This window comes from Gossypium hirsutum, chromosome A13 (assembly GCF_007990345.1).
Source record: "Gossypium hirsutum isolate 1008001.06 chromosome A13, Gossypium_hirsutum_v2.1, whole genome shotgun sequence".
NCBI lineage: Eukaryota > Viridiplantae > Streptophyta > Magnoliopsida > Malvales > Malvaceae > Gossypium > Gossypium hirsutum.
In genome coordinates, this window is record NC_053436.1 from 44,860,321 (window position 1) to 44,873,145 (window position 12,825).

The window sequence follows — 12,825 nt, forward strand, 5'->3', positions numbered from 1 at the left end:
CTGAATGGAATGAATAAATATACATATATATATATGTGCATGTACGTATGTGATGATGAAATTGTTGAATGAAAGAAAAGAGGTAAGATGTACTGAGTTGTTGATCTCGGCACTAAACGTGCGGGATAACCATTTATGACCATGAGATTGGTGCTAAGTGCGCGGGATTAAATTGTACAGCACTAAGTGTGCGATTTGACTATGTTGCACTAAGTGTGCGAAATGAATATGATGCACTAAGTGTGCGAATTGACCATGCGGCACTAAGTGTGCGAGTTTGACTATGTAGCACTAAGTGTGCGATTTGATTATGTAGCACTAAGTGTGCGAGTTGATTATATAGCACTGAGTGTGCGGACTCGATATACATTCGTGAATCATTATGGACACTATGTGTGCGACACTATTGAGTCGATCGCGGACAGCGGATCGGGTAAGTGTCTTGAGTACGTGGCTAATAGGTGCTATGCTTATACTTGGTGTTGAGCTCGGTAAGTTCGAACCTATGTGACAAATATACTTGAAGTCACGTACATATAATTTATCGTAGGATGGGTGAAAGGCCGTATAGTCGTTTGATTGTAACGAAAATAAATCGATTTATGAAATTGCTTCAATGTCCTATTGATGAGTATTTAGAATGTGAATGCATGAATTGATATGAAATTGAATCGATAGGTTGGAGGAACTATGATATGGTTCGGTATGGATGGAGTAAATTGTCTCGTTCCATTTGTTTCCTCTTGTGATAATGTTATTGATAGATGGTAGTGCATTGCTTATGACTTACTGAGTTATAAACTCACTCGATGTTTCCTTGTCACCCATTATAGGTTGCTTGGACTCATCTATTTTTGCGTGGTCGGGCCGTCATCGAAGTCATCACACCGGATAGCAAGTTTTGGTACTTTCTTCTTAGTTGGCTTAGAAGAACATTTTGGCATGTATAAGCTAGTACGTTGTGTTTGAATTATGGCATGTAAACTTTAAGCCATGCGAAAATGGCACGAATGTTCGATTGAGTTGGATCAAGGGTAGGCATGAAATGGACCTAGTTACTTTCGTAACAGATGCTGGCAGCAGCAGTGTCATGAGATTGAAAAATCACTAAAAATAGTAGGAGTGGAATTAATTGATGAATAAATTATGTAATCGAAGCTCGATGAGTCTGTTTCATGAGGAAGTAACGAAAAGATCATATGAGCAGTATATTAAGAGATAATCAGATTTTTGTGGGACAGGGCCAGAACGGTTTCTGGATTCCCTGCTCCGACTTTGGAAATTCATAATAAATTAACCAGAGATAATTAGGGGTCGTACCATATATGTACAGATTCCTCTCTGAGTCTAGTTTTCATAGAAACAAACGGCATCAGTATTGAAGCCCCGTGCAGTGAGATATCCAATTCGTAATGGGCAAAGGTCAGTGTAGTCGACCCCTGCAACATGGGAGACTTCGACTAATAAACTGTACCAATTGGCCCGACCAAAAATTCTAGAAAAACATACATAGATGGGAACATGAGTCTAGTTTCTTGGAAAAATCACGAAACTGATTTTCGAGTTACGAAACTCAAGATATGATTTTTAAAACGACTGGTACACAGATTGGGCTGTGTCTGGAAAATAAATTTTATAAGGGGTTAAAGCCAGTTAACACCTCGTGTCCGACTCCGGTGTCGGTTTCGGGTTCGGGGTGTTACATTTGATTGGTATCAGAGCTATGGTTTAGTCGGTTCTAGGACTACCATAGCGCGTATGAGTCTAGCTATACATGCCGAATGTTAATGTTTAAATGTGTGATGACTTCCGACGGTTGAAATGTTTTTGTTTTGATTAGTAAATGGATCCCGGTGTAGAAAGAACCCTAGCGGATGACGTTGAGAGCGTAGCGGCTGCTCCTGCACAAGGGACGCCGCCTGTTGAACCTCAGTCATCTGCGAATAATCAAGGTGAGGGGGCTAAACAAGCCTTCTTTACCATGATGAATGAGTGGGTCGCGCAATATGCCCGAACCAACCCGGCTGTCCAACAATTCCCGAATTTGAATAATCCACCCCAAGAGCCTGTAATGCCATCAGTCGCTGATCCTGTGAGGCTGAGTAAGCCACCTGTAGACTTGATTAGGAAGCGTGGGGCCGAGGAGTTCAAGGCCATAGTAACTGATGATGCCGAAAGGGCCGAGTTCTGGCTAGATAATACCATTCGGGTGTTCGATGAATTGTCATGCACACCCGACGAATGTCTAAAATGTGCTGTATCTTTGTTGCGAGACTCAGCCTACTATTGGTGGAGGACCTTGATTTCCATAGTCCCGAACGAGCGAGTAACTTGGGACTTCTTTCAAATGGAATTCCGGAAGAAATTTATTAGCCAACGGTTCATTGATCAGAAGCGTAAGGAGTTCTTGGAACTCAAGCAAGGCCGTATGACTGTATCTGAATACGAACATGAATTCGTAAGACTCAGTAGGTATGCCCGGGAGTGTGTAGCTGACGAGGTTGCTATGTGCAAAAGATTCGTGGAAGGATTGAATGAAGATTTAAAGCTACTAATGGGTATTTTGGAAATAAAAGAATTCGTAACACTAGTCGAACGAGCCTGTAAGGCGGAAGAACTTGGAAAGGAGAAGAGGAAGGCTGAATTTGAAGCTAGAGATTATCGTAAGAGATCGAAGGGTAAAGCTCCGTTCTCAGCTGTAAAGAAGTTCAGGGAGGACATTAAGAAGTCGAGGGCGACTGCGGGAATTTCCATCAGGGCAAGACCATCGATGGGCTCCCGAGCTACTTCGGTAACTAGTGTGGGCAATAATCGTCACGAGAAACCTGAATGTCCCCAATGTGGAAGACGACACCTAGGTGAATGTTGGGGCAAGTCTACTAGCAGGGTCTGTTACGGATGCGGTTCGAAGGACCACTTCATTAGAGATTGCACGGAGCTGGATGAGAAGAATAAGATTCAAGGTGCAAGACCTAGTGGAGTGACATCTAGAGGTAGACCACCGAGAATTTTAGGAGGCAGGGGTGGTAGTCAGAGGGGGGCCTCTGATACGGCCGATCGAGCCGAGAACCGTACTCCTGCTAGAGCATATGCCATTCGCGCACGAGAGGAGGCATCCTCCCCCGACATCATCACTGGTACCTTCACTCTCTTTGATACTAATGTGATTGCATTGATTGACCCTGGTTCTACTCATTCATATGTATGCGAAACCTTAGCAACCAGTAAGACTCTACCTGTTGAGTCTACTGAGCTCGTAATTCGAGTATCAAACCCTTTGGGTCAATGCGTACTTGTTGATAAAGTGTGTGAGAGATGCCCTCTAATAATCCGAGAATCCTGTTTTCCGGCTGATTTGATGCTTTTGACGTTCGACGAGTTTGATGTTATTCTTGGTTTGGATTGGTTAACCGCGCATGATGCGGTTGTGAATTGCAAAAGCAAGACTATCGATTTGAGGTGCGCAAATAACGAAATAATCCGAGTTGAGTCTGCGGACTTAAGGGGGTTGCCAGCTGTAATATCAGCAATGTTGGCCCAGAAATATGTAAGGAAAGGGTGCGAAGTATACCTCGCGTATGTACTTGATGACAAGGAGTTAGAAAAGAAACCCGAATCGGTGCCGGTGGTCTGTGAATACCCGGATGTTTCTCCTGAAGAGTTACCGGGTTTGCCACCTGTTCGGGAGGTAGAGTTTGGTATTGAGCTTGTACCTGGAACTACGCCTATTTCGATCGCTCCGTATCGTATGGCACTAACCGAGTTAAAAGAGTTGAAAGCTCAGTTGCAAGAATTGACGGATAGAGGTTTCGCTCGACCGAGTTTCTCACCTTGGGGTGCACCAGTATTGTTCGTGAAAAAGAAGGACGGAACCATGAGGTTGTGCATTGATTATCGTCAACTGAATAAAGTGACGATAAAGAATAAGTATCCATTACCGCGTATTGATGATCTGTTCGATCAATTAAAGGGAGCATCGGTGTTTTCAAAGATAGATTTGAGATCGGGTTATTATCAGTTGCGGATTCGAGATTCGGACGTACCCAAAACTGCTTTCAGAACGAGGTACGGTCACTACGAGTTCTTAGTGATGCCGTTCGGGCTCACTAATACCCCTGCGGTGTTTATGGATTTGATGAATCGGATCTTCAGGCCGTATGTGGATCGGTTCGTAGTTGTGTTTATTGATGACATCTTGGTCTATTCAAGAGATGAGACCGAACATGCTGAGCATCTGAGGTAAGTGTTGCAAATTTTGTGGGATAAGCAGTTATATGCTAAGTTCAGTAAGTGTGAGTTCTGGTTAAGAGAGGTTAGCTTCTTAGGTCATGTGGTATCCGCATCGGGTATTCGAGTTGACCCGAGCAAAATTTCAGCCATACTTAACTAGAAGCCTCCGAGAAATGTTACCGAAGTCCGGAGCTTTCTAGGACTCGCCGGTTATTACCGACGATTTGTCAAAGGTTTCTCGATGATGGCCACACCAATGACGAAGTTACTTCAAAAGGATGTTAAGTTCGAATGGACGGAGAAATGTTAGAAAAGCTTCGATCAACTAAAAACTCATTTGACTGAAGCTCCAATTTTGGTACAACCCGAATCGGGTAAAGAGTTTGTCATTTATAGTGACGCATCCCTACTTGGGTTGGGTTGCGTATTGATGCAAGAAGGTCGAGTTGTGGCCTATGCATCGAGACAATTGAAGCCACACGAGAGAAATTATCCGACCCATGATCTCTAACTAGCCGCCATTGTGTTTGCATTGAAATATGGCGACATTATTTGTTTGGTGAGAAGTGCCATGTGTTTTCGGATCACAAAAGTCTCAAATATTTGATGACTCAACGAGACTTGAATCTGCGACAAAGACGTTGGCTTGAGTTGTTGAAAGATTACGAGCTTGTCATTGGTTACCACCCGGGAAAGGCTAATGTGGTTGCGGACGCCTTAAGCCGGAAATCACTGTTTGCTTTGCGAGCGATGAATGTACACTTGTCTGTTCTACCTGACAATGTGTTAGTAGCTGAATTAAAAGCCAAACCATTATTGACTCATCAAATTCGTGAAGCTCAGAAAGTCGATGGTGAATTGGTTGCAAAACGAGCTGAGTGTGTTCCGAACAAGGAATCAGAGTTTCAGATTGATGATGATGGTTGTTAGAGGTTTAGAAGTCGTTTGTGCGTTCCAAGGAATTCGAAACTCATTCCGATGATCCTGAACGAAGCCCATTGTAGCCGAATGTCAATTCACCCGGGGAGCACGAAAATGTACAACGACTTGAAACGTCGGTTTTGGTGGCATGGTATGAAGCGAGACATCTCCGACTTTGTTTCGAGATGTTTAATATGTCAACAGGTGAAAGCGGAACATCAAGTGCCTTCAGGATTACTTCAGCCGATCATGATACCCGAGTGGAAATGGGACCGAGTCACAATGGACTTTGTGTCCGGACTGCCATTGTCCGCAAGTAAGAAGGATGCGATTTGGGTTGTTGTTGATAGGCTGACTAAGTCGGCTCACTTTGTCCCCGTGCGTACGGATCTTTCATTGGATAAACTAGCCGAATTGTATGTCTCTCAGATTGTGAGATTACATGGAGTACCTATTTCTATCGTGTCGGATAGAGATCCGAGGTTCACCTCACGATTTTGGAAGAAATTGCAAGAAGCTTTGGGTACCAAGCTGCATTTTAGCACCGCTTTTCACCCCCAAACCGATGGTCAATCCGAGCGGATAATTCAGATGCTTGAGGATATGTTGAGATGTTGCATCCTCGAGTTTAGTAGTTCATGGGAACGGTATTTACCTTTGATTGAATTCGCTTACAACAATAGTTTTCAATCAAGTATTAAGATGGCACCTTACGAGGCTTTGTACGGGCGTAAATGCCGCACACCATTGTTTTGGACTGAGCTTGGTAAAGTAAAATTTTCGGAGTTGATTTGATTAAAGATGCCGAACAGAAAGTAAAGGCGTTATGGCTCGAACACGGGATCGAGGAAGCTACTTGGGAAACCGAGAGCTCGATGAAAGAACGATATCCAAACCTATTTACCGGTAAGATTTTCGGGGACGAAAATTTCTTAAGTGGAGGAGAGTTGTGACAGCCCAAAATTGACCCTAGTCGGGAAGTGGTTTCGGGACCGCTAAACCGAGTCACCGAAAGGTTTGAATGCGATGTTTATTATCTAGAATATGTAATCATGAATGTGTGAAAATTTCAAGCTTCGATTTAGTCGATTGCATGTGAATTTAGTCAATGGACTTATATGAGAAAATTTTAAAATGTGATAGGTCAATGCATGAGGACCTATTAGTGCATGTGGAAGAAAAAGGGGACTTGCATGTCAAATTCCCCCTCCCTAATATGTAGTGGCCGGCCATGCTATGGGTGGAAACATGTTGGGAACATGTTGGCCTAGTGAGGTATGTAGGATAAAATATAATAAGAAGATGGGGAAATAAAGAAATGGAAAAAGGAAAGGATGGGTGGTAATTGTTTCTTTCCTCCCCTTTTGCCGTGAAAGTAAGAAGGAAAAACAAAAAAAAAAAGTGTCCATCTTTCTTCATTTCCCCTTGGCCGAATGTTCTAAAGAAGAAAGAAAAAAATTTGTTCATCTTTTATCATCCTTGGCCGAAAATGCTAAGAAGAAGGGGGAAGGGAATAAGACATTCGGCCACTCCTTCTAGTCTTGAATAAGGTATGTAATGCATGGTAGCTTTTGGAAATTGTTGAATGTATTAAGCTAGTTACTAAGTCCCTTACTTAGCCCATGTTCAAATCTTGAATATTGTTGGTAACATGAGCAATCGGTCATTTTAAGTCACTATTAAGGTAAGGAAGTATGTACTAGCTTTTGAAATTTTAGTTGATATTGAGTGAGTTATCAAGTGATTTTTGTAAACCATGTTGAAATTTCGATTTTGGGGGTGAGTATGGTTTTCGGCTATAAAAGGTTAATATGTTTTGTGTTGAAGTTTTTGGTGATTTTGAGTAGTTAGGGCTAAATTACAAAAACAAATTTTTGAAGGACTCAAAGGTGAAATAAATGAGATGTATGGACTTATATGGGCACTAGGAAGATTCGGCCCTTAAGGAGTGTGACCAAACTTTGTGTATTTTGTGTTTTGTGGAATAAAGACTAAATTGTGAAAGTGCGAAATATTAGGGGTAAAAATGTAATTTACCCATTTATGCGTTATTAGACAAATTGAATGAAAATATGTTAAATTAAGGCTTGGCAAGCTAGCTATTAAGGTGCAATGCTAATGTTAGTATTTGATTCGGTAATAATCTGTTTGGGGACAGCAGCAGTAAGGTGATTTTGGAAAATCGCCATAATTTGTAGGAGTTGAATTAGAAGCTGAGTGAATTATGCCATTAAAGCTTGAAGAGTCTATTTTCTTACAAAAGAAACTATGAAAACAAAAGAGTTACCGATCTTGAGATATTTGAAGTATTGTGGGGCTGAGTCAAAATGACTACTAGATTCCCTGTTCTGTTTTTAGAAAATCATTATAAATTGTACAAAAATGATTATAAGATAAAATTTATATGCTTAGACTCCTTAATGAGTCTAGTTTCAAATGAGATCAAATACAACACATTTTGAATTCTGTAAAATGAGAAATTTGATTCGTAGTGAAAGTGGTCAGAATAGTCAAACAGTGAAACAGGGGAAACTTTAAGAAAAATCTGGTATTGATTGGCCAGCCAAAAATTCTGAAATTTTATGGATGGAAGATATACGAGTCTATATTCAGGGAAAATTAACGGCTAGTGATTTAGAGTTTTGTAGCTCCAGTTATAAACAATTTAGCGACTACTGCTCAGGAAAACAGCTCGTAGTGAATATGTGATTTTGTTGTAAACATTAATGAAAATTTGCCAATGAGTTATTTATTGACTATTATAAAGCTTACTATAATCTATGTGTGTGAAAGTCAAATCAATATATATATTATTCTGAAAGTAATACTTGAATAGTCGATTAATGACTATTTTAAATTATTGATTTGGCTCAAGGAGTTAAAGGAGGTGAATCGAGCAAAGGCAAAGAAAAGGTTATCGAGTAGCCGAGTTGGAACCGTCTTACCCAACACGAGGTAAGTCATTAAGCATGTAGTTGGTATTATTTCAAATGGTCATAATGTGTATGTATTGATGCTGAATGGAATGAATAAATATACATATATATATATATGCATGTACGTATGTGATGATGAAATTGTTGAATGAAAGAAAAGAGGTAAGATGTACTGAGTTGTTGATCTCGGCACTAAACGTGCGGGATAACCATTTATGACCATGAGATTGGCGCTAAGTGCGCGGGATTAAATTGTACAGCACTAAGTGTGCGATTGACTATGTTGCACTAAGTGTGCGAAATGAATATGATGCACTAAGTGTGCGAATTGACCATGCGGCACTAAGTGTGCGATTTGATTATGTAGCACTAAGTGTGCGAGTTGATTATATAGCACTGAGTGTGCGGACTCGATATACATTCGTGAATCATTACGGACACTATGTGTGCGACACTATTGAGTCGATCGCGGACAGCGGATCGGGTAAGTGTTTGAGTACATGGCTATATGTGCTATGCTTATACTTGGTGTTGAGCTCGGTAAGTTGAACCTATGTGACAAATATACTTGAAGTCACGTACATAAAATTTATCGTAGGATGGGTGAAAGGCCGTTTAGTCGTTTGATTGTAACGAAAATAAATGAATTATGAAATGTTTCAATGTCCTATTGATGAGTATATGGAATGTGAATGCATGAATTGATATGAAATTGAATTGATAGGTTGGAGGAACTATGATATGGTTCGGATGGATGGAGTAATTGCCTCGTTCCATTTGTTTCTCTTGTGATAATGTTATTGATAGATGGTAGTGCATGCTTATGACTTACTGAGTTATAAACTCACTCGGTGTTTCCTTGTCACCCATTATAGGTTGCTTGGACTCATCTATTTTTGCGTGGTCGGGCCGTCATCGAAGTCATCACACCGGATAGCAAGTTTTGGTACTTTCTTCTTAGTTGGCTTAGAAGAACATTTTGGCATGTATAAGCTAGTACGTTGTGTTTGAATTATGGCATGTAAACTTTAAGCCATGCGAAAATGGCACGAATGTTCGATTGAGTTGGATCAAGGGTAGGCATGAAATGGACCTAGTTACTTTCGTAACAGATGCTGGCAGCATCAGTGTCATGAGATTGAAAAATCACTAAAAATAGTAGGAGTGGAATTAATTGATGAATAAATTATGTAATCGAAGCTCGATGAGTCTGTTTTCATGAGGAAGTAACGAAAAGATCATATGAGCAGTATATTAAGAGATAATCAGATTTTTGTGGGACAGGGCCAGAACGGTTTCTGGATTCCCTGCTCGACTTTGGAAATTCATAATAAATTAACCAGAGATAATTAGGGGTCGTACCATATATGTACAGATTCCCCCTGAGTCTAGTTTTCGTAGAAACAAACGGCATCAGTATTGAAGCCCCGTGCAGGGAGATATCCAAGTCGTAATGGGCAAAGGTCAGTGTAGTCGACCCCTGCAATATGGGAGATTTGACTAATAAACTGTACTAATTGGCCCGACCAAAAATTCTAGAAAAAAATACATAGATGGGCACATGAGTCTAGTTTCTGGGAAAAATCACGAAACTGATTTTGAGTTACGAAACTCAAGATATGATTTTTAAAACGACTAGTACACAGATTGGGCAGTGTCTGGAAAATAAATTTTATAAGGGGTTAAAGTCAGTTAACACCTCGTGTTCGACTCCGGTGTCGGTTTCGGGTTCGGGGTGTTACAAAGACATGTCATAGACATGTTGTGTTAGTGCATCATGAGTGGAAACATGTCACAAACATGTTATGTTAGTGAGGTATGTTAGGAAAAATAAAATAATGAGCATGGAAATTAAATAATGAAAGGGAATATGATGAAAACAAAAAAAGTGTGTGGTTGTTTCTCCCCCCCCCATTTTGCCGAAACTAGAAAGAAAAACAAAAAAAAAGTGCTCATCCTTTGGTTCATCCTTGGCCAAAAATTTTAAGGAGGAAGGAAGAAGAAAGGTTGAAGAGGTTCGGCCATGCATGTAGCTAGGCTAAGGTATGTTTGATGATGTTCCATGAGATGCATGCATGTTTTAGTTGTTAGCTTGAGTTCTACCTAGCCCATGGTCTAAATCTTGCTATGTGATGGAAATGACACTCGGCCATGGATGCATCATTCTTGGTTGATGTTTGATGTTGTGGTGATGAGGCATGAAGATGAGTTAAGTTTCGGCTAAGGTGGATTTGTGTTGATGTCATTTGCATGCTAAGTGTAAAGCTTTGTAATGATGCATGTGATGGTGGATTGATGATTCTTGAATCTCCTTTTTAGCATTTTTGAGTGAGCACATATGTGCATTGGTTGCTAGATGGGGAAGAATCGGCTAGCAAGTTGTGTGCTAAGGCCGAATATAACTTTTGTATGTTAATGAGCAATGCATGTGTTAAATTGATGGAAAGGGAGAGGATGCTTTACTAGTGTATATATGTGTGTATTAGCCAAGTTTTGAACTTGAAACAAGATGATATTTATAATCAATACAAGTAACCATACTTGTAGGAAGTATTAAGCATATAATCGGCCCCAACATAGACATGCATATTCGGCCATAGGAAGAAGATTTGGTGTTGCATGTATTCAGTTGGAGGCAAGCATATTGATGCTTTTGTCTTGGCTTAGAAAATTCGGCCAAGGGGGAAAATTAGCTAAAATGTTGAGTTTGATTCATGATTCCGTACATATGTGACTTTAATGTCTAATGTATAAATATGGGCTAAGTGCCTTGTGTTCCTCTTTTCGATGCTCAAATGATTAAATCAATTTATTTGTTTAATTAAGCTCAAGAGCAAAGGGGAACTAAATCCGATAAAGGGAAGGAAAAAGTGGTCGAATAGCCATCGGAATCGTTCGACAACATCCGAGGTAAGTTCTTGAGTAAGAGAACTTAAATTAAGATTTGATTAGATCATGTTTTAAGCAAATCAAAATCATGCTCTTTGTGTGTGGCTATTGAGCCGAAATTACAAGAATGATAAGTGTCTTGTGTTTGAGTTTTGCTAACGAAAATGAAATACGAATGTGCCATGATTTATTGTTAAATGTGCATGGTTATTTGAATGATGTCCGGGCTAAGTCCCGAAGGCTTTGTGCTAAGTGACCATATCCGGACTAAGATCCGAAGGCATTTGTGCGAGATACTAATTCCGGGCTAAGCCCGAAGGCATTTGTGCGAGATACTAATTCCGGGCTAAGTCCCGAAGGCATTTGTGCGAGTTACTAAATCCGGGTTAAGTCCCGAAGGCATTTGTGCGAGTTACTATAACCGGGCTATGTCCCGAAGGCATTTGAACGAGGAGCTATATCCGGTTAAGTTCCGAAGGTACGTGATTTGGGAATGAATGATCTTGCTGTAAGAATTTCAGTTAATACTCTAGAAACATCCCAACATTGAGGTATGTTTCGTATGTGCTTGAATTTAGTTGAGCCCTTACAAATAAGTATTCGCTCAGTTGATAAACGAGCTACCGGCCTTTGGCTAAGTTGATCTTTTGTGTATGTACATAAGGGTTGGTAATGTGAAGCAAGTATGATATCGAAAATTTGTGCATATGAAATTATCCGTTTAGCTATATGAATGCTATACTTTTGTTGTGCTGGAATTCCTTGCTCAAAACTTACTAAGCATAAATTGCTTACTCCGTTTCATTGCTCCTCTGTTTTATAGATTTGGTTCTCCAGCTATCGGACTCGGGATCTTGAAGTCAAAGTCGCCCACACTATCAAAGCCCCCCCTTTTGGTACAATTTTGGTTGAACTTCGAAATGGCATGTATAGGACTACCCGTTTGTTGTGGGTCGTGGACCCTTTGGACTTGTATAATTTTGGATAGCCATGCGAAAATGGCTTATATGTGTTTGAGTATAATGTTATAATCATTTGGTGTGGATATGCTTGACAAGGATTGGCCATGGGAATGGTTAATCACTATCATAAATTGTGCTATTTATGCAAAAAGGGCTAGTTGAATCATGGAAACCATGAAATAGGTAAAGTCTACCTTAAAGGCAGATGCTGACAGCAGCAGTGATGTAGATTTGGAAAATCACTAAAAATAGTAGGAATGGAATTAAATAGTGAATGAATTATGTAAACGAAACTTGATGAATCTATTTTCATAGAAAAGTAACGAAACAATCATACGGACAGTATGTTAAGAGATATTTAGGTTCTCGTGAGACAGGGCCAGAACGGTTTCTGGATTTCCTGTTCCGACTTTGGAAATTCATTACAAATTAACCAGAGACAATTAGGAGTCAAGCCATATATGTATAGATTCCTCTCTGAGTCTGGTTTCTATAGAAACAAACGACATCAGTATTGAATCCCTGTACAGGGAGATATCCAAGTCGTAATGCGCAAAGGTCAGGGTAGTCGATCCCTGTAGCATGGGAGACTTTGACTAATAAACTGTACTAATTGGCCCGACCAAAAATTCTAGAAAAAAATATGTAGATGGGCATATGAGTCTAGTTTCAGGGAAAATTTAGGGAACTGGATTCCGAGTTTCTGAACTCAAGATATGATTTTTAAAGCGACTATTACGCAGATTGGCAGTGTCTGGAAATTTTTTTAAAAAGTCTGTTAACACCTCGTGTTCGACTCCAGTGACGGTCTCGGGTTTGGGGTGTTACACGGCTACTCAACGACTTTCGAATTTCCCCGATCTAGTTCCGTTTTCTTTAATTCTTGA